Source organism: Neodiprion pinetum, chromosome 3 (assembly GCF_021155775.2).
Source record: "Neodiprion pinetum isolate iyNeoPine1 chromosome 3, iyNeoPine1.2, whole genome shotgun sequence".
In the NCBI taxonomy this organism is placed as follows: domain Eukaryota; kingdom Metazoa; phylum Arthropoda; class Insecta; order Hymenoptera; family Diprionidae; genus Neodiprion; species Neodiprion pinetum.
The window spans coordinates 21,442,645-21,463,944 of record NC_060234.1 but is presented as its reverse complement, the minus strand read 5'-3'; the positions used below and the strand labels follow the sequence as shown (position 1 = coordinate 21,463,944).

At 39.1% G+C, this 21,300-nt stretch overlaps 1 protein-coding gene across 3 annotated transcripts in view; it reads right to left on the bottom strand.

Moving 5' to 3' along the window:
* Window positions 1-20,945, bottom strand: part of LOC124214134 (titin homolog) — a 36,416-nt gene extending 15,471 nt beyond the window's left edge. The window contains exon 1 of one of the 3 annotated variants that reach the window (XM_046616195.2): window positions 20,703-20,945. The gene's annotated coding sequence lies outside the window, so the exon portion shown is untranslated. Of the gene's footprint in view, window positions 1-1,179; window positions 1,802-20,702 lie in introns of those variants that run through there. The other 2 variants (XM_046616193.2, XM_046616194.2) reach the window with 2 other exon arrangements.
* Between the last annotated feature and the right edge of the window lie 355 nt (window positions 20,946-21,300).

Below are 21,300 nucleotides of genomic sequence, written 5' to 3'. Positions count from 1 at the left end.
GCGCGTTCCCTCTTCTTGCCCGAGCTGATGGCCTTGACCACCACGAGACTTCGGACTCTCGGATGCATAACATTATATACTTGGTGGGACAATTTACCGCGATGCCAGGAAAAAAGTGGAAAATCGGAAAACTGTACGAGTCTACGATTTAGGGTTCAGACTCGATTGGGAAACGCTGTACGAATCGTTCGGGCGAAAGTTATTTCAGGTAAAACTGACATCGTTCAAGTGAGATTCTCGGAAGCTCGAGCTCGGTTTTCACACCATTCGAGAAACCCCCGTTAAAAAGATACAAGCCGCTACGCGTCGCTGGGTGTTTTTATACCGTATTGATCAGTGGAGATATTGTGACGTCAAGTCGAACGGATGGGCGAGTTAATTTCACCACCCAATGAACGCGATCAGTTTCGGATCTACATAATCGGCACTTGGAATTCCTTCGACCTCTGCGTTTTCCTCTTGTTGTTGTTTTTTTTTTTTTTTTTTTCTAAATAATAATACGGTAAAACCAGCAAAATAGGTTTCTTAAGATTCAAGTAAAGGTCGATGGACTCGGAGATGAGATACGACGAGGATGAAAATCGATGATGAATCGCACCGTGACCAAAGGAGCGCGTATGACGTGATTTGATACTTGGATTTGATGATGCAATGAGATATTTTGCGAGTTTTTTTTACCCTTCGAAAATCTGTTACAAAAGCAGTAATCTTTGAAGTCGAAGTCATATAGTGGCCAGTACGTCAAAGATCGCGCGGACTCGTAGTAATTAACGATCGTTGTTAGAGGTTATGTTAAATTTTCGAACTTCTTTGGTCGCGGGAACGCCGAGCTCTCGGTGACATCTGTTGATGACGCGTTGCACCAAATTGCCTCACAAGTTGATATTTTGTAAATCGATGAAACAACAGAATTAATTCGAATCGCTAACCGTATTGAAATACGGAAATATCCTTAGAACTCATCGTTGGAATTGCATAAAACGAAGCGTGAAACGAGCTGCGGTAAAATCGCTATGACGCAAACGAGAATAGTTGTCATCGTTCGGGGAAGAGATTAAAAAAATTGCGTGCGAGAAAGGAGAAAGGACGAAACGGCGAATCGCGTCTGAGCACGAACGATGCGTATGGTGCACCAATAACGACTTATAGGTTATAACAAACAGAGGTTGCAAAACTTACAGCTGACTCAGCGATGCCGTTGCGGTAAAGAGCCAAGAAAGAAGGCCGATCCTGTCGGATCGTACTCGCGATATAGATTTCAGGCAGACTTCGGATATACGGACACAAATAATCACAGAAGGTCCGAACCTCCGTTAAGGAGAATTACATGCGTTTAGGCGTGCGTGCGTGCGTTTCTACTAGCGTGTACGACTCAATCTTCGTCCGGGCAAAATTGTGACAGAGTTTTCAAGTGTCCGTTGTAGCGATGCAATCCGTGTAATCTCACCGCTGGCCTTGCCGCTCTCGGAAGGGTAGTGACCTTCTTCTTCGTCTTCTTCTTCCTTTTGCTTATTTCCCTCGGATAGTTTTTGCCTCCCTGCAGCCTCCTCGCCGCGGCGTATAAAGAGACAGAGAAGAGCGGCCCCGGCTATTTTCCTGCACTCCTCACGCCGCTGTTTATCCAGCCTTCTGGCAGACCGTTTCACCGTCTATATATACGAGCCTCTCGGCCTCCCTGAGGTCCTCTTAATAGGAACGGGAGAAGAAGCGGCCGTCCTGGATCACGGCAGCTCGCTGACTGGTATCACACACCTGCACGTTGCCCGGCTTTACCGTGGCGAGTGGCGGGCACTTACCTCCACAAAGAGAGCTTCGGACCTCCCTGGCGGATCCCCCGGAGTCCTCGGGCCATTACAGGTGCGCCTCCGCCGCCCCCTACTACGTCCGAATGCCCATCTCGCTGCCCCCTTCTTCGGCCCCCCGGAACTCCGGAGGACGGTGATGGCCCGTCGCGTGAAAGGAGCGCGATTACTGTCCCCGGCTTCTTCCGATCCAAGCGATTTGGTGGCCCTCTCTTCGACCCATGGAAACGGGACGTACGTACGATGCACGAGTTTACGTGTCCTATCGACGAATCCGTGGAAGCCGGGCTTCCGGCGAAACTGAACTTGTCGGGGGTCTTTCCGTCGAATGGGCGAATATCGCGATTCCAAGCGTACACTGAGAGAAATTTTTGTTCCGGTTACCGCTCGGTCCGTAACTATTTTCATTTTTTACCACAATCGAAAAATATAGTTCTAGGTACGAAATGAAAATTAGTTTTCTAGCCGTTATCGGAAAGTCTAGTATCCGTTACTGTTCTTTCTCATTACGATCACCGTTGCTATATTTTCTTGCAACTGTTGCGAAAATTTAATGCTTGTGCAACGATAAATTGACGTTAAAGCCCTGTTTAACTAAAAAAGTAGAGTAAACCGAACAAACTGATTTTGCGTTGGAATTACTAAAAAAGGATCGACAATAGCGGAAAATGTTTAGGCGTACCGCGTTTTTCGTAATTCCAATAATATTCAAACAGTTTTTTTAACGATACCTGTTTTACTAAATTTTTTTAGTTACTGTAACAAATGAAATTTTTCTCAGTTTATGGTCCCTCAAATATACTAATCCTCGAATGGGGGTAAGAAAGTGGAATGGATCGCAGGGTCACAATGCCGAATTGTCAAAAACGCGAACATCTGTTTCATAGAATTGCAAAGTATGGAAGGGCGAAGTATACGAGAATCGAAATGTAGAAAGGTGAAGTATATAGAAATCAAAATCTGGAATGTTTAGAGTTTACCTCAATGTAGAATCGTAAGAATGAAGAAGAATATAGAAAGTCTGATGATTCTATTTTTGGTTTCCGTGCTTTAATTATCCTTCTATATCTCGACTCTTTGATATTTCTATTACACAGGTCTGCACCGAAATCCTTCTTCAAAATTTGATATTGGTACAAGAATAAATTAATTTTATAGCCTTATTTGAATAAAAACATGTAATAAACCGTACAAAACGATTCAACTTTGCAGTGATCGGCAAATTTAATTTTAACAAATAGTTACTAATACCAAATTTTCTTGTAATTTCAACAATATTTAAATCTTTATTCTATCGAAACTCATTTTACTAGATTGTTCTAGGAATTGTAACAAGATAAGATTTTTCTTCGTATACCGTATAACTTTTACTAATTTCACGTCTTTCTCTGTTTTGAAATTCCACGAATCAGATATTTGGGTGAATGGATAATTCGACATCGTGATAATTGTTTTATTTTATGCTCATTTTACTGTTCGATCCCAATTCCCCATTTTCGAATAATGCGGGGAAAAACAAAAAGTCGATTCTGAAGGTCTCGACGGACGAGTCCGGGAATTTTGAATCTTATTCTTTACGACAATCCCACTGTCACGACATCGTGTAAGCGTCGTGAGAACTGACTTCACATTACCCGTTATGCCAGAACAGCGAGACAAAAATTGTCTGACTACACGCGCTGAGAAGTAAAATTACTCGGTCGAAATGACCGGGTGTACTTTAAACTATGCAAACAATTTGTAGTAACCGAAATTCGCCATTGATGATACTCGACAAAAAAAAAAAGAAATTCAAACGTTAACGTTTAAGGTTTCGGTTGCTAAAATTAACACGTTTTCGCCAAGTCGTTCTCACATTGATCGTGCATCTATGTCAATTATACCTGAAGTGTATGTTTGAACGGTAAATCCAGCAGAATTTCGCCAATTTCAACGCTATCCAAGCGTCGGTAAGTGTTTCCCTAAAATCTCCGATTTCCGTTACCTCGTTAATGCGACGAACAAGACCGAATATGGGTTACCACTGGTTTAATTGAAGTCACCCTGCAGGATACTCGGCACTCGTTGAACATTTCCGTTAAGTCAACAAAAACATCCTCACCTGGTTGGACTTGAAACGAGAAATTATCCCTCCGCGGGCGCATAACGAATAGAACAGTTTTCTCAGTTTACACACAATTATCCACACCGCGTACCGGAATGATCGCATATCTAGGTACATAGTTTGTAACGACGCGACGTTATCTTCGTAGATCCGAGTCTCTACGACAATGGTGGTGAGCGGTCGAAGTAGTTGGCCGAGAGTTAGAGGCCGGTGTTTTATTCATTATTCTCTTTTGATAAAACACTGTGTGTATAACAGGAAGCTGCAGGGATCCGGAGGATAGACAGTGTGGAACAAGGAAGAAAGCCAAAAGATAAAAGCACACGGTACTCGGGCCATTTACACTTGGTCCATTCTTTTTGTCTAATTTTCGGTGTACGAGTATGCGCGTGTGGAGACGGCGAGCACAGCTGCGTTTGAACAAACCTTCTTGAATTTCTTTCGAAAAAGTTAATCCGAGGTTGTAGACCTCGGTTGTTGGAGAGGCGTGATCGTTTCCAGCAAAGTTAATGTCACGTTGCGTCACTTGTACGAGTTTTGCATGCCACGCGTCGCCGTTTTACGAGAGAGAAAGAGAGAGACCATATTTTTACCGGACACTGTAATGCCGATGATGATGTTGGTAACCGTTGCACATGCATGCTTACTCTAATCGTTTCGGCCTTTATCCGACAGTTTTAAAATTCGGTTCAGTCATGATCCGCGCATAATTCTCCAGTCCTCGATTCAGCCTCGTTTCGTATCGTTTCACAGAGAGTGATCTCTTCTTGACTTTTCTTGACGCAAGGCTTGGATCGGTGGTAAAAAAATGATAGGTACATTTCCTGGTCTCCTTATTCCTCTCAATTTAAGTTTCCTTTAAAAGCCGTAAACCAACTCCGATTGAAACGATCGACGATTTTGTGTTTATCATCTCAATTTCCAACTGCGTTTTTTTTCTGCAAGTGCAGCAATTGCAGTATTTGGAGCAAAGAGCATTCGAAGGTCGTCGTTTTAACGGTGAATTCGTTGAGATGCATGGACGATTAGATACGTGAGATTCGATCGGATGGTGACGCGGGTGACGACGTCGTTCCTTAATTGAAATTCAAACAGCGACCGCTCCGCTTTGGCCGAATGATTTACGCCACCTTCACACTTCTGAATTATTCACAGCTAGGTATACCGAAGTTCACGCTTGATCTAACTCCGTGAGGAGAACCACCGACTCCCGATCACCTGGCAAACGATCGCACTCGGTATTCCCATTTCGCGGTCGCCGATCGCCTTCACCTTGATTAAGAAGATCGGGAGCATTCGTGCACTTCGATCCTTTACTGGGAAGATTCGTGCAGTGAAAATAAAATTCAGGAGTCTCCTGTTTCCCGGAGAAGCAGGAAAAGGATACGAAGAAACCGTAGAATTCTTTTCCATACTCTCTTGTGCCAATTAAACATCTTACGATGAAATATTACAACCTTGACTTTAGTCGATATAAATATTTTAAAATTTACGCGAATCGATCAATTTCTGCGCTGTTACTTTAAACGAATGACTCACGGACATTCTTTAAATTTGCGGGGAAAACAATTTGTTGCAAAAAATGTGCATTACTTTCTGAAGGAACCTGCGACGTGCGATCTTACATCGTTTCCGATAAACGATGATTTGGTGTTGTTCCAGCTGTCGCGTATCCGTGATTATACATTTCAATGGCGTAGGAACGATTAAACGGTGGGACTGTAAGATTCAACCGTGAAACCTGATGGTACAGAACCGGAAAAGTTATAAGCCGAGTCGTCTGCAGGTTGAATAGAGTCTGCCGGCACTACCCGGTTAGGGCATTGCTCTTGCATCCGCCCGCGAAGACGTAATCTGGAATGTCATGCCAGCCCGATCATCCGTGACGGCGATGAGCTCGCGTCGTCATCGCGGGTTAAGGAGCTCCTCAGCCCCTGCGAAACACGCGTTTACTCTCCTGCAATTCACTCGGTTACAGAAGAAAACATGTCGATCTGATGGGGCGGGATTGAAGTTCCAAATTTTTTAAAAACAAAAAAAGTTTCGAAACCGTCCAATTCCGAATTATTTGCTGGAGAAACTTGAAGTAAGGAAATCAAATTTTTCAAACTTGCAAGATTCCGTAAATTCATGTTCTGATGGAGCGAAATTCCGAAAAATTAACTTTCGATAGAGGAAAATTCTGAAAGTTGAAACATATGCTCACGCAGCGTAGTTTAACTCGACGAGTGGGTGTGTAAAATCAGTATGACCGGGATTCCGAGCGTAAAAATGTCGAAAGTCGAAAACTAATAAAGATCAAAGTGGCGAAATTTCACCAAGCCAGTAATTAAAAGAAATGAAAATCTTCGATCATTCGGAATTTCGATGTTTTAGATTTTTAAATTTTATCATTTTCGCACTTTCGAAACTTTGACTTGTCGGAGTTTTGCCCTTTCGGTATTTTGTCCGTTCGGAACTTTGGAACTATTCGAAACTCTGATGTTTTGTCAAAGTTTGATTTCTTTACTTTAAGTTTCGCCGCCGAAAAAATCGGAACTTGGCGCTTTTGAAACTCTTCAAATTCGGAATTTCAACCCCGCCCTTATCTGATGTTGAACCACAACGAGTCAACTTTAGTAGCAGTGTAAGATCGAGGACAAGTTATTCGTCGTTCAAATATCGACACGAAATTCTCCAAAGAAGACGAAATCACGCCCAGTGCGATTAGTGTTAACGAGTAGTTTTGAAACACGCCGTAAGAATAATCTTTTTTTGTTTTTGGCGACATTTGTCATCACCTAACAAAAAAAATTCAATTTTTCACGCACGTCATTGCGTGAATTTCTACCTCATTACGAGAAGTTTTTGGGCCATCTTTCGGGTAACGCGGTGTTTTGGAATAGCATTACAGAGGCCAGAAAACGTAAAGATTTGGTTGAAATGAGGAAAAAAAAATGTATTCTTATATCACCCTATAATTGATGAATAGTCAAAATTATGAATAATAAGAAAGCTCATATCGAAGTTGCTAAACTTTATAGTATTCGTAAATGGTATTCTCATAATTGCATGTAGAGATTTTTTATACCGCGATTATACGACGAGTTTCAAATTCAAATTATTGTTAGCTGTAAATGAGATTTCTAAGACACATTCGTCGTACGATTCTTACGATAACTTCTTGTAATTGACAAGTATCCTATACCAATAATTAGTATGGAACTTTTTATTTCTGTAAGTAAGATAGATCAGAAAAGAGAATTTCAGGAACCAGTCATCGAGGAGATTATATTCAGATGCCTAAGAATTTTATTACCCTGAGAGTCCGAATGCAGGTTTAATTTACCAGAGATATCTGTACAGTTAGGCAAAATTACAGTCAACGCGGTTCTGTAAACGCGTACAGTGCCAACATCCAAACCCGTGTGTACGAATCCTAATCTGGCGTTTGCGGAGGTTGGATAGGAACCGGCAATTTGTTATTCAAACAGAAGCAGAAAGATGAAGTGCGAGATGCGAGGAGAGCGGAGATCAGAGGAGGACAACACACTCTTCGATGTACCGTGCCAATTTATTTGCCCGTTTCACCTGCTTGTGCTAATATTTGCGCACTCCTCGATCGTGGCGAGAGCATAACGCGTCTAACTGTTCTTTCCAGGCGACACTGCACAGTTGTTGGGATTAACGAGGTTCGTTCTATAAAAATCGATACTACTTGTCAATTTCATTACGAGATAGTCGTGCATTGAGTATTTATCAAATCGTTATATCCGCAGTCAGCTAAGATGTACTTAAAAATACTAGAATCGAAAATTCTGGAATTATAAACAAAGGATTACGATTAGATTATATCGATGCTTCATTTTAAACCCCTTCAGAATCGTTAAAAAAATTATTACGTCTTCGTAGATGAATTTTTTTTTTTTCATCTTGGCATCGGTGATATTCAATTTTACTTTATTGCACCGATATTGATTAAAATCGACAAAGGACAATATTGAATTGCCTACTGAAAAAAATCTGCTTTTAGTTACTTCGTAGAAAATAATGTCCCGAATAAAATGAGCCGTCGATGAGTGAAATCAAACGAATTAATTAGAATTTGGATTATTTGGAAGTGATGTGAAGTGAAGTATCGATATTTAAGCTTTTTTTTAATATTCCAGTATCTCTAATTTTTGTACAATTCTAAACAGCTACTCCTAAGCTACGAATATGATAATTTAACGAGTAGAAAAAAGTTTAAACATTGAATTTCAACTCAAAACAACCTTTCACTAACAACGTCAGAGGAATCACATTATTCAATTATATTTTACCCAAAAATCTATACAGCTTGTCGGAATTTGATTGAACAACAGCATATTTCATTCACAAATGAATACGATAAAAATCTTCCGATATAAATTATTCTCTCGAACGCGTCGGATGTTAGAATAATTCCGACACGTACAATCGTTGTAATTTATAGATGATAAACCTGTGATTAATCAGAAAATACGTTATTGTTACCTGAAATAAAAGAAGAATTTATCGACGAATAAAACAGGCTAATTTTAATGAGAATCGAACAATCGATGCGGATGTTTTTTGGTAAAACAATGACAGAACAATGCTATGAATTTATTTGATATTCTCAACGTGACGAGGTGTTCATATTCGAAATCTGGAATTAAAAAATTCTCATCTACGTCAGGAAGACCTTTTCAGTTACACGTAACTAGCATTAAGTGAGCAGCCTTCCGAGCCTTTGTTTCGTCGCGTTTTTGCTTCAACCAGTTTTTCGACCCGACTGTACGTCCCGCGAATCCTTAACCGCGCGTTACACGAGCGTCCGTGGAAACCGCGTCGTGGATCGGCTCGAAAATGCATCCGACTCCTTCTCCTTGCAGCGCATTTCTCGACGCCTCTTAGCACGCGGCGAGTATTGCCAATCGCGAACAGCTTCTGACCCGGTCACCCAGACCCTGAAGAGGTAATTTTATTCCATCGAATAGGTCGGCGGGATACGCGACCCGCATAGCTATCGAGACCTGGAGGAAAATAAATGCCGCTTGCTCCAGGCGTGCTCAGGGTACGTGGAAACGACGATGTGGGATGGATTCCCATACCTAGACCATTTTGCAAGGCATTCCTGTGGTGAATTTATCATCCGTAAATTTCTCTTCGCGATTGTGAAATACGTTTTTATATAACGCGGGCATGTTTTACGCGGGTTTCATGCGCAAACTATCCGTTTCTATGACGGTAGAGCGAGTCTGCGAATGCGCATGCGCGGAGTACGGAAAAGACCACTTTCAACTCTGAGGAGTTAAAAGTTGTATTTTCCGTACTGCGCGCATGCGCGTTCGTGAACAAATATGATATTACGAAACCCTAACCTTGATTTCATGCTCCGTGAAAAAACGCGTAACATACTTTTGTTACGCAAAGAATCGTGTGCAACATCGAGGCAACGGTCTTTTCGCCTCCCGTGTTTGCAATATTCGTTTTCGGCTCACCTATGACTCATGTTGCAAACTTACGCTCGGTTCGAAACGATCGAGTTTGTCTCCTTTAATTCTTATACAATATATTATTTTAGAAATGGGTATCTATATTTTTATAAAGTGTCATTTTTTATCTTGAAATTCAATTTTTAATTCCTTCTTCTTTATTTTTGACTCCTCTTGCGGTTTTGCATATCTAGAAAAAGTTGCCTGATTTGAACTTTTTCTAACGATGCTTCTTCGATTCTTCTGATCAAATGATTACGGTAAGTTCTATCAATTATTCAGAAAATTCTGAAAATTTTTACTTCGCTTTAATCGAACGAATTCGTTAGTTCAAGTAACTTGACTAGATTCTCAAAGTATTGCAACTCACAGCCCCGAAATTGTGTTAGAAAATCACGGAGTATTTTAGAAATATCTACGATCAACGAAATTTTTGAAAATATTATAAAACAGTCAACCAAAAGATTAGGGTAACCTGAAAAACTGTAGAACAGATTTTGCGTCGAATTTGGAGAGAAAAAAAAAAAATTCCAACGAGATACGGAAAACTTTCTTTATTCCAATTTTCGACGCGAACCAATTAAAGTGTTTTTGAAATTTTTCCCGCAAGTTTCAAGCGACTCGATCGGCGGCTTATGTATTTTAGCCAAGGCTATTTATACACCATTAAAAGAACGACGAAGCAAAATCTGGTTACGGCAGGGTCCCGACCAATGCGTGACGGTGTCGTGCAACGTGTTTCTCGTATCCCGGAGGGATCATCTCTTATCTCGCGTGCAGCAGGCAGAAGTAAAGGCAGAATTTTTTCTTTCGCGGACAGTCTTCGCTGATCGTTATTAAAGTGTATCGAACGCGTGTGATTTTTGTTGTTCTTGGTGCTTTGCTTTTATCATTCTCTTTTCTTTTCCGCACGTCACTCAAGATGTCTGCTCCTGCACATTTCTAAGGGGGCCCCTGCATCAGGATCATCAGGTCGTAATTCGTTCCTGGAATCTTTGGCATTATACGCGGGGCACAAATTACACCCTAGATTCTCACTACCGCCGCGGTTTATACTCGTTACCTTACCCAGATTGTCGATGCACGTATGATTGCTTTGCACGGGTATCTCGAAGGCCAGCTGATGCATTGCGCGTGTGTAAAACGAAATTACAATTCCAATGTCGTTGCAGCAGTTGCAGAATATTTTAAACCGCGTTGGTGCTCGCGAGCTTATGAAAGTGGTCGATTTTTTGGGAAAAAATTGACTATGCACTTCACGCCGAAACGGAAAATACGAAATGTTTGCCATCGCCTAGAATCATCCATTTTCCACAAGGCGATGAGTGAGATTCTAGGATAAACGATAATCCGATTAGCTTAAAATTTCAATATTATAGATAACTGTAATTAACGGCTTTAAACTTGTTTGCTGTACCAACGTTTTTGTCTCGTAAGCTGACTGGAGTTTGACGAAAAAATGTGAGACTGGGATCGTAAATCGGGTCAGTCTAGAAGCTTAATCGTGTTATAATGCTTCTACTGATATTTCAAGTCCAACGGTTCGATAGATTAATACGGAATAGTCGTTGTCAACCTACTTATCTAATATCTATGGAACGCTATTCAAATGATTTTCAGGCGACAATTTTGTCGTAAATTAGATTCTTTTTCTGATTTGCCAATAATGTAACTCGAACTTCGCGTTCATGAGGCGTGAACTGCCGATGTTTTTACGGCGATACAGAGACGAAGTGAATCGAATTTTATCGACCATGATTTTAGTTTTTTAGTCTAGATTTTAGAAGTAAAATGAAATAAAAAGCATGCAAGTGACTGTCCGTCGATCTTAACCACCTATAATGTATTATTTTTCTTCTTACTCAATACCGTTTTCGTACCATCTATTGAAAAATCAGTTTCATTTCAACAATTTTCTGCCTAATTGAAGTTTCGAGAATATAATGCAAAAATTCGGCGTTATGCATGAGGCTTATGAAGCTCGCCGAAACTTAAATAAGATTATTGATAACCTGTATTTGACGATAACACAGGCCGTCAAGATTTTTATTTGCTGAAATGTTGTTAACTTTTCTCACTAATTCGGTGACACTGATTACGAATTCACTACTCGTTTTATCGTATCACATCAGGTTTTCAATAAAGTCAATAGAGTGGTAATTTTCAGTTACCGCTACATTTTCCTATGTACTGCCAATAATTATTTCTTAATTAGAAGCTTGGTTTGCGTTCAAAAATGTTGCACATAATTTTTTGGGTAAAAAAAATATGACGACGACGTTGTTAGATAAATATTAAAAATTAGGACGCGGAATGTGTATAAAACTTGACTTTGATTCTTAGATTCACATCCGAAGAGAGATTTTTTTCTGAAAGTCTTGGTGATTTTAGTGAAGAACAAGGAGAACGATTCCAAGACACCAGAACGATGGGAACAAGATTACAAGGTCGATGGAATGTAAATACGATGGCTGATTACTGTTGGTCATTAAAACGAGATGTTCCAGATAAAATCAATAAAAATTTTATGGAAAAACGCAAAAGATATCACTCAGAAAAATCGTAATGTAATAATTGTCATTGATGTTTTCTTTGTAAATGCTTGAATAAATATACTTTTAACTAATTAAATTGATTTTATTTAAAAAACATACCCCAGAAATTTTTTTAATTTTGTAGAAAGACCAGATGTGATGGAACGAAAATGCGGACACTTCGGAGTTCAAGATACGGGAAATAAATAATAAAAAGTCATTCGATTGAAAACGAGGCTCAAAAATTTTTCATACGATAGCCTGTGTGATTGTACGAACAGGATCAAACTGCCATTTTTCAACAAATAACGGATACATGTTATCATAAGGTCTCAAAAACGATTTTTGGTCTGCTATCAGTTTTCAGGGTTCCTAAATCAGTATAAGAGGGAATCTTTATAATCACATGATTATGATGTGTATTATAACGATACTTTTTTAACCGACTTACTTCCAAGATTTCCATGTTTTCAAGATGAAATTGAAACTGTTTGGAATCGAATTGAAGCTTCCGTTAAACTCGTATTTCGAACACCCGAATTGCCACTGATTTTCCACATCGCTCTAGAAACATAATTGCTTCAAATTCAGAAGACAATTACACCATATTATAATCCGTATCCTCCCTATTCTTTCAAACGGACCAACAACTGTTCTCGATTTCGAATTTTTTATAAGACTACGCATGTGTACGTATAAATTACATATAGATAGTTAATTCTAAACAATGGTGTTGAGCACAACTGCTAGGGACGACTGTCAAAATTTTTGATACTTACATTTCTGACGGTTGGTCGCCCTGGTAACAACCTCTCTCGAATCGTAGCGCGTACGCTCTCAATTTCAGCAAACGACAGGCCATTCGGTCGTTAGGAATTCAGTTTGTATCTGTCCGGTGAAAAAAACAGGTTTTCGATATTTTTTTTTCCCCGCAATTAAATACCCATTGAGTAAAACGCCGAGACACAGGCGTCTTTATTCATGCCTAAGAGTAGGCAGAAAAATTTTCGTTAAAATCGGTCGGTTCTATCGCACGACCTCTCCTTTCAAGATCGGTCCCCTCGGCAAAGATCGGCTGAGGCCCCCGGACGCTGGAGCGCGTCTCGGTGGCCGATTGACCTGACACGAGCCGATTAGCGACGCGTCGCGAAGCCCGGTGGCCTGACCTAAACAAACTTTGTTCTTTCGTTCGTTCGTTCTTCCCGCACGTTATTCCTCCTCGCGGTATAAATATGAATGGGATTTTCTCCGGCGCGTCGACGTCGGGGACTCGCGGGGCCCAAGGCCCCAAGGCCCCGAGGAATTGAGGGGCATGTGCGACTGTCTGGTGTCGGGGACCGATGAAAATATCTTCAGCGAAGGGCAGAGACAGAGCCGAGCTAAGAATTAGCCGAGAACCGAGCTGCGGGTTCGCCTGGCAACTCGGATTGCTGCTGTTGCTGCTGCTGCGCTGGGACCGCGGGGAGGGACCGTTATGTCGGTACTATGTTCCCACGAAAGTCGTCCACTACTCGCTTATAGGTATCTCCACGTTCGCGTTTGTCTCTCAATTTATTTCTTCCCCTCTCAATACTTTTTCTCTATCTCCCATCCGTTATTAATACGCCTACCTCATTATCATCGCTCTCATGCTTCCGTATCCTTTGTTATCTGTTGTTGTTTTGCCTGATCCTTTTTTTTTTGACAATTTTATGATACAGGTGTATTTGAAGTACAAATTGAAGTAAATATTTCAGTCGAAATTTATTCTCGCAAGTTTTGAAAACGATTTAGTGACTTACAGAACGATATTGGATTATCCCATATTTAGAAGCACTTTTGGTTATATCTCTGTGAAATTTTTTTCAAATCCCTTCTAATTTGGACAGGAGCTACATCTTCGCGCAAGAAATACCTACGTACAAGCTAGCTGAAATATATTCGTAAATAGAGGTGTGAACATTTAGATATCGCCTAACCTCGAAATAAACTGATATTGTAATAGTTGAAAATCATCGATCCTACTGCAAAGTGAATCCCGTTTAAGGATGTACTGGATATACATTCTCAACCAAAATTGAGTCTCGTCGACGATATTGAATACTTCATGGTAAGATAAGAATCGGAAAAAAATCAACCGCAATAAAGATGATCAGAAAATTGAATGTCAATAATAATAATGCCCGAAAGTTATGAATAAATTGCTCAATTAAAACGTTGTTTAACAAATTTGGAGAGAATATTTCTGATTACACATGAAGTTTTAATGAATTTTCTCGTTATTTTGAAACTTCCGTTTTCAGGAATTTTAAATTTTGATAAATGGCGGAAAGATCGTGAATTTTGGATACCTTTTCGTAGAAACGTTGTACATAAAATTAAGAAATTTCCAGAGCTTTGAACGAATAGTTTCCTAAATACAGCCTCAACAAATTTTCGAAAATGGAAATTTCAAAAGAATAAGAGAATTCTATAAAAATTTACATGTATTCATAAAAATCAACGAATTCATTTTACACATGAAAAAATTCCGTAGAAATTTGTTAAACAATTTATTGATAACTTTCGGTCATTATTACTATTATTCAAATTTAATTTTCTTACCCTCTTTATCGTGCTTGATTTTTTTCCGATTCTTATCTTATCATAAAGTATTCAGTATCGTCGACGAGACTCACTTTTGGTCGAGAATGTGTAGCCGGTACATTCTTAATAAAGGATCTTTGAAACCTCGTACGACTGAAAATTTACTTCTTCAATTCAGATCTACCGAATGTGTTAAATTGACGTCTGAAAAACGTAAAATTGAGTTTAATTCAATTCCAACGGCGTAACGCGTGCGTAATTTTGTACCCGATAGCTTCGGAAGAGGGAGAAGTGAAGAAAAAAAAAAAAAAAAAAAAATAGGAAGAACACGAGCGATCATCGACGCTTGACAATTGGCATTCGTAAGAGCATCTTTGAGCACCAGATCATGATCTGCCCCAGTTTTTATCGTGCGTTCGTGCCGAGTTCCAGAGCGCCTCACCAGCTAGAAGCTCCCTCAGCTTCGGCAACTCTGGGGACTTTGAATGAACTTTCTTTGCATGCAATTGTTCCTACATAACGGGCGTGGGTCTAGACTCTATGGGCATACCGATCTTCGACGCGCCCGTGATATCGACACCTTGCGGGCAGACGGCTCGGATCGCAAACACGTATCATAATGCAAATGATCATCGTTCACCACGCGCTTCACCTCCGTCTCCTCCTTTCATTACTCGCACACACTTAAGTAACTCTCTGTCCCCTGTACGATATGCTAAGAAATTTTGTCCTCTTTTTACCCGTGTCACATATCATTTTTTATCGGAGATCGCTTAATGGAAGGGGATAGGCAGAGGTAGCTAAAGACAGAGCGATCGGTTCCGTTACTTTCAGCTCTGATCTCTGATGATTAAGAAAAATGTTTGCCATTTTTTTGTCATTCTTACTCATCATTGTTCTTCAACCCGGTCGTCTTAAGGAATTTATATAATTATGTTAGACGTTACGTCAGTATTCTGTGAAACTGGCCAGTCCACGCCAGCAGATAGGCAACCGATGTCATATTTGTATTGTTATAAATGTTTGGTTGCGTGTTTCCTGGCGTCGAGCGGGAAATTTCATAGAAAACTCATGGTGTGATTGTAGATATTAAATGATGGCTGCAATAGTAATCGGATGTTACAGAAACGTAGAATGGAAAAACAGAAAAAATTACAATCATCTCTGCTAGTGAGAACAAAAAATACTGACGTATGTCATTTCGCAGCAAGACTTGTTGGGAAGGGCAATTTGAATCATTAGTCGTCAAACAAGTTGGGAAACGAAAAAAAAATATGATACATCAGTTTCCGTATTGCATGTGATGGGATTTATTTGACAGCTTTAGCCATTTACCGTACACTGAAGGAAATTTTTAGTTAAACTATTTTCATTTTTTACGACAATCGAAAAATATACATTTCTAGGTACAAAATGAAAATTAGTTTTCTAGCTGTTACCAGAAAGTCGAGTATCTCTTACTATTCTTCCTCATTACGACCACTGTTACTATATTTTCTTGTGACTGTTGCGAAAATTTAATGCTCGTGCAACAATAAATTGACGTTAAAGCCTTGTTTAACTAAAAAAGTAGAGTAAACCGAATAAACTGATTTTGCGTTGCAATCACTAAAAAAGAATCGACAATAGCGCAAAATGGTTACGTGTACCTCGTTTTTCGTAATTCCAACAATATTCAAACAGCTTTTTTTTGTCAATACCTGTTTTGCAGAATTTTTCTAGTTACTATAACGAATGAAATTTGTCCCAGTATAACTCGTTGTCATTTCCGAAACTGATGAGTGACAAAAAAATTCATCCAAAACCAGAAAAAATTGTAATCAAAATTTGAAAATTTCCCTACTTGAGGTTTCTGAGTAAGTAATTACTTACATGTAATTTATCCTATGGGGGTTTTGCTGCACTGCACTGCGCGATTATGCCTACAGCAAATCGGATGTTATGACGATGCACTTACCAGTGTGTACTTATAGATCATTCGATTACAATAGATTCTCAGGTTTCGCGTCACTGTCACGCGACGCCTGTATTATAATATTGTAGTCTTACGTTTGACGACAGTGGATAACGTTAACAGTCACGACAATCGCTAAAATGCATACAAATAAATAAAGATAAAAACTTTTACGCCGCTTATACAATCACGCGCAGCAATTTGCGACGGGCAAAAATTGCAAAATTTGGGGGCTCAAGGCGGGCTTACGAATGATCGTAAAAAAAATAATTAACACAACTTTCTTTCGTTCTGATGTTTGCAAATAGTCACGTGGGTTCGACAATAAAAATTTACTGCAAGCTTCATCTTCTTAACGAGCATTCTATCGTTACAAGATGTACAAAACAAACAATAAAAAATGACTATACACACTTTCGCGTGTAATAACAATTACTCACATGCAACGCGGCAATTTATTATTGGCTACATTATCGAAAGGGTAATCGTTAATGATCGCGCAGAAACTTCAATTGCGACATTAGAAATTCATTTTTTTTACCGATTAATACATCTCGTGTTCGGGAGTCACGCTATCCTCAAAAAATTTCATCAGATATTACACAAATTCGTTTCTCTATCGCCGAATCAGGCGCAACCTGGAGATAATATGCAATAATTTTACGCAATTTTATTTCCTCGCATGAAATCGGTTGCGATTATCGTATTTGTAGGTAATCAATGTTTGTACCTAGAGTTGATAAAGATGTGATGCAATGAAGAAAGCGAAAGGGTATACGTATATGCGTATGGAAAAAAGGGCCCGGGAATTTCTACATTCTAATTTATTTGTAGGCATATAATACGTTGAATCGCAGCTGGTCAAGTACGTAATTATCCAAACGAGATGAGTTTTCCAAATTAAAAATCAATTTGTAACGTAATAAAAATTCTGAGAAATTCCTTTGCATCAAAATTCTTGACGTGGAAATAACTTTACTTACGGTATATTTTGGAAACCTTTCACTAGGCGATTACGTTCCTGGTTCCGGGCGTCAATGCTGCATCATAGTTATAGGCATTGTACATGTTATGCTTAGGAGAACGCAACAAAGAGTCCAATTAACAATTAGTAACGAAACTAATGAACTTGAGAACAAGGCGGCATGTCTGTCTCACGGTTACGTGTGTAGCTATTGTCCGGAAAATATCCTGGTATCCCAAACCCGCAAGGAAACCAGAATACACTCAATATTTCACAACAACTTGCCGCTCCGCGAAAACTGTGGAGTGAAACTGAAGCAAAGCCGGTTGGTGCTTCTCATTCGATTTCTGACTACAAGAGGAGTTGACGTGAATGTTTGTTTATGTTTTTCATCAACATCGGTAGTACATATGTAACGGTGAGGATTACAACTTCCACTATAAACAAAAATGGCTCGACCTTTCTCGGCGATGCCATAAATCCAAATTTTGATTCGAAATTCAAGCTGTAATTCACTGCGATCTGGCACATAATTTGCTTACGCGAAGCTGTTAACTTTCCTGATCTTTGATAATTTATCGCGATTTTTTTCTTTTTTTTTTGTTTTGCTTTGCTCAAAAACTTTCACTGGGAGAAATTGCTGAAACATGCATAAACATGTGTGTATGTTCATCGATCACGTATACGTAACATCGTTGAGAAATTGACGAAAAATAAGATAAATTAATAATTTTGAAACGACTGTCAATGAATAAATGTTAACTATAATTAGATACGTAGATCTGACTGATGGCTACAAATTTTACCTTCGATAAAATCGAGCGGATGTAGCCTGAACGTTGAAAATGTTTTCAGAAATACCTAAATACCTTCCGATCGTATAACGATTCCAGTATAACTCGAGACCCCGAGGAAATATAACTGTAATTCATTTTTTAAATGCAAGCAACGTTTGCCTGCTACTTGTCCCTACCGTGCATGCATATAATTGCGTTCCGTGTTTTTTACTTCTGAATATTATTCAACTCCTAAACTGAAATAACGGTTAGTTTTAAAATGAAGGAAGGTAATTAGGCAGATGATGTAAATGCATAAAACATTACGATTACAAACAAAAAAGTGAAAAATCTTATTGTTTGAAATCGAATTAATCGGTAAACATACCGATAAGAAACGGTGAAACTTAGCGGACATCCTGAGCTTCAACTGTTTAATGCAGCTTATGGAGGTTATGTTGGTAAGGCAAATTTTTATCATATTTAACACATCTCAAATACTTGTATCGATTCGAGAAGGCTTGGCCGACTTTTACTGTCAACTGACTGATGACTCATCACTGCTACGAGTCATCGTAACAAATTAATTTCAAGTAGTCACGTGACGCGCGTGAGTTTGGACATCTCACGCCCCGTTTCACTTAAGTTGGCTGCCCTGCCCGACAGACGAAGATATTGTCGCGCTACGATCACGCCGACCAATAGAATTCAATTGTTTTGCGCATGCGCGGTCGGTCACCCAGGCCGAAAAGTTTCACCGTTTTCTCTCGGTATCAGTATCGCGGTGAGAATAAGGGTTAGACGGTGCAGAAAATCTTACAAAATAGACGTGACTTAAAGTGGATGATAATCTGTTTGTAATCACCCCGGATTCTGTCTAATGAAATTAATTACCGCGACTTATAAATGGAGAGTTAATAAGGTGCTGGCTGACTCGCGACTTAGCGCCGCGCGCTCAATGGGTAGAACACAGGTATAACACGCATACCAACCCCGACCGGAATCCGCTATTAAGTAATAACGTGAGTTTCAATTACGCTAACAGCAGTTCGCAGCGTCGGTTCCCGCCTCGTTTCGTGTATTGTTGCCATTGTGTTCTCGGTTAAATTTAGTAAACAGTCGAGTCGTGTGATATAATTGTCTGTGTATGCGTATTCGTATCTCCCCCATTTACTGCATGAAAGTAAGAAATAAAATAAATAAAAAATAAAAAAAGTTAATTTTATCCGCTTTATTCAATTTTTTCATTCCTGTATCGCCGTTTTTTTTCTTCAACATTTGTTTCACACGGTTCGTTAACTGAGCCAATTTTTTATACGACAACTCGCTACGTTGTAGGTATAATACAGTGCCTCAGAATACAATGTGTGATTTTTATTTATAAATTTTGAAATTCTTATAGGCTGCTTTTAGTCCAATTATTTTTCTTCCAAATTTATCGCTATTCATTTTGTGTTATCTTTGTTTTTTAGAGTCACTGCTCTGATATTATTTCGGAGTGAAAAGAGAAAATGATCAAGAAATTTCAGACGATAAATAAAAATATACGGATTTATTGTCATTTTCGCACTTGTTTCATTTTTTACTTCGAAATCGTATGAAGAATTAGCACGTGATATGTTTTTCCTTACATTTCACACAATTTTTCCGGTCGTCCGGTATAAAGATTCACAAACAAATTGAGAGTTTTTAACGCGACGAAGGAAAGAAAATGTTTCCAGTGTTTTTGGCTCCGAGCAATTATTATCGATACTTATTATTATAAAGTGATGGTTAAAATCTGATTTACAAAAAATGTATCTTCGAAACAGCGCTTGAATCGAAAGTTTTCGTAACTGGTTGTTATCTAAAATGACACTGTGAACGATGTTCAAACAGTAGACGCAGAGTGGGAATTAAGCGATTTCCCGTCTGAATCCTCTTTGACTAAGTTTAAACCGATTTAGAACTTGATTGAATTATCAATCACTCATAACGTGATCTTGGAATGGCAGGAACACCCCGAGGCCCAGAATTTTTTTCTCTAATACACATTTGAACAAGTCAAACATCCAATTAGGAATTTTTTAGAAAACTGAAACTATTTTTGTATAGAAAATTATGTAAAATTTACATAAGTAGAATACGGAAGTAATGAATAATCATCGTCAAGTTTTGTTCCGCCATTAATTCAATTTCTTCGGCTACGGTTGGAAAAATTGAAACGACGCAGACTTTCGTCACTTAAATATAACTATCACGCTGTTGCGGATGAGTCTACTTACACACGAACATCAATAAAAATTATTCAAATTCGAAACAATCAAAATTCAGGAATTTTCAAAACTCTGAGAAGAAAAATGAAATTTCAGCAATTATCACCTTTCGCTAAAATTCCACAATTCTCCGGCATTCCCAGTCTTACGATTCTTCTACAGAATTTTGAAAACAACCGTACCACAAGTAAACCTTTGCAATAACTGTACGGAAATCCCTTTCACCGATGAAAAATGCATGTAATTAAAAAAAAAAACAAAAACGTCCTACCTGAACTCTCTTCTGTGCGATCGATGCGAATGCCCGTAAAAATTTCACACACTTACACCGTACCTCTCACACTATCTTAATAATTATGTGCGATTAATTATTTTCAGTCAATATATTTACATAGGGTTGTTTCAATCACTGAATCAGATTGTTGATTCGGTCGTGGCACCGATCGATCGATGACTAAATACCATCGATAAAAATTGCGACTATTATTAATCCCTGCACCCCGATTTGAATGATCGGTGTACGTACAGTGTGGCTTGCGCGGTGTTACTGAGCTCCTCTCACAACAGTATCTGTATGTCTTTTATAACCCCTACCATTACTATATGTACATATACGACCTCGCTATAAATTTTTTTACTGATCATACTCACCTGCCTTTTTGAATATAGATGCGTATAAAGTTGTCTGTTACACGCGTAGCTCGGTGCAAGAGCTATTATGTATTTTACCGTTGAACAGACGTGTCCTCGCCGAAAAACAAGAGATTAAAAAATATAAAGAACTTGCACGATACGTAAAAAAAAAAAAAAAAAACCGTCACGACGGTAAAATAATTTTTTTTTACACCGCTTTTCGTCAACGCTAGAGA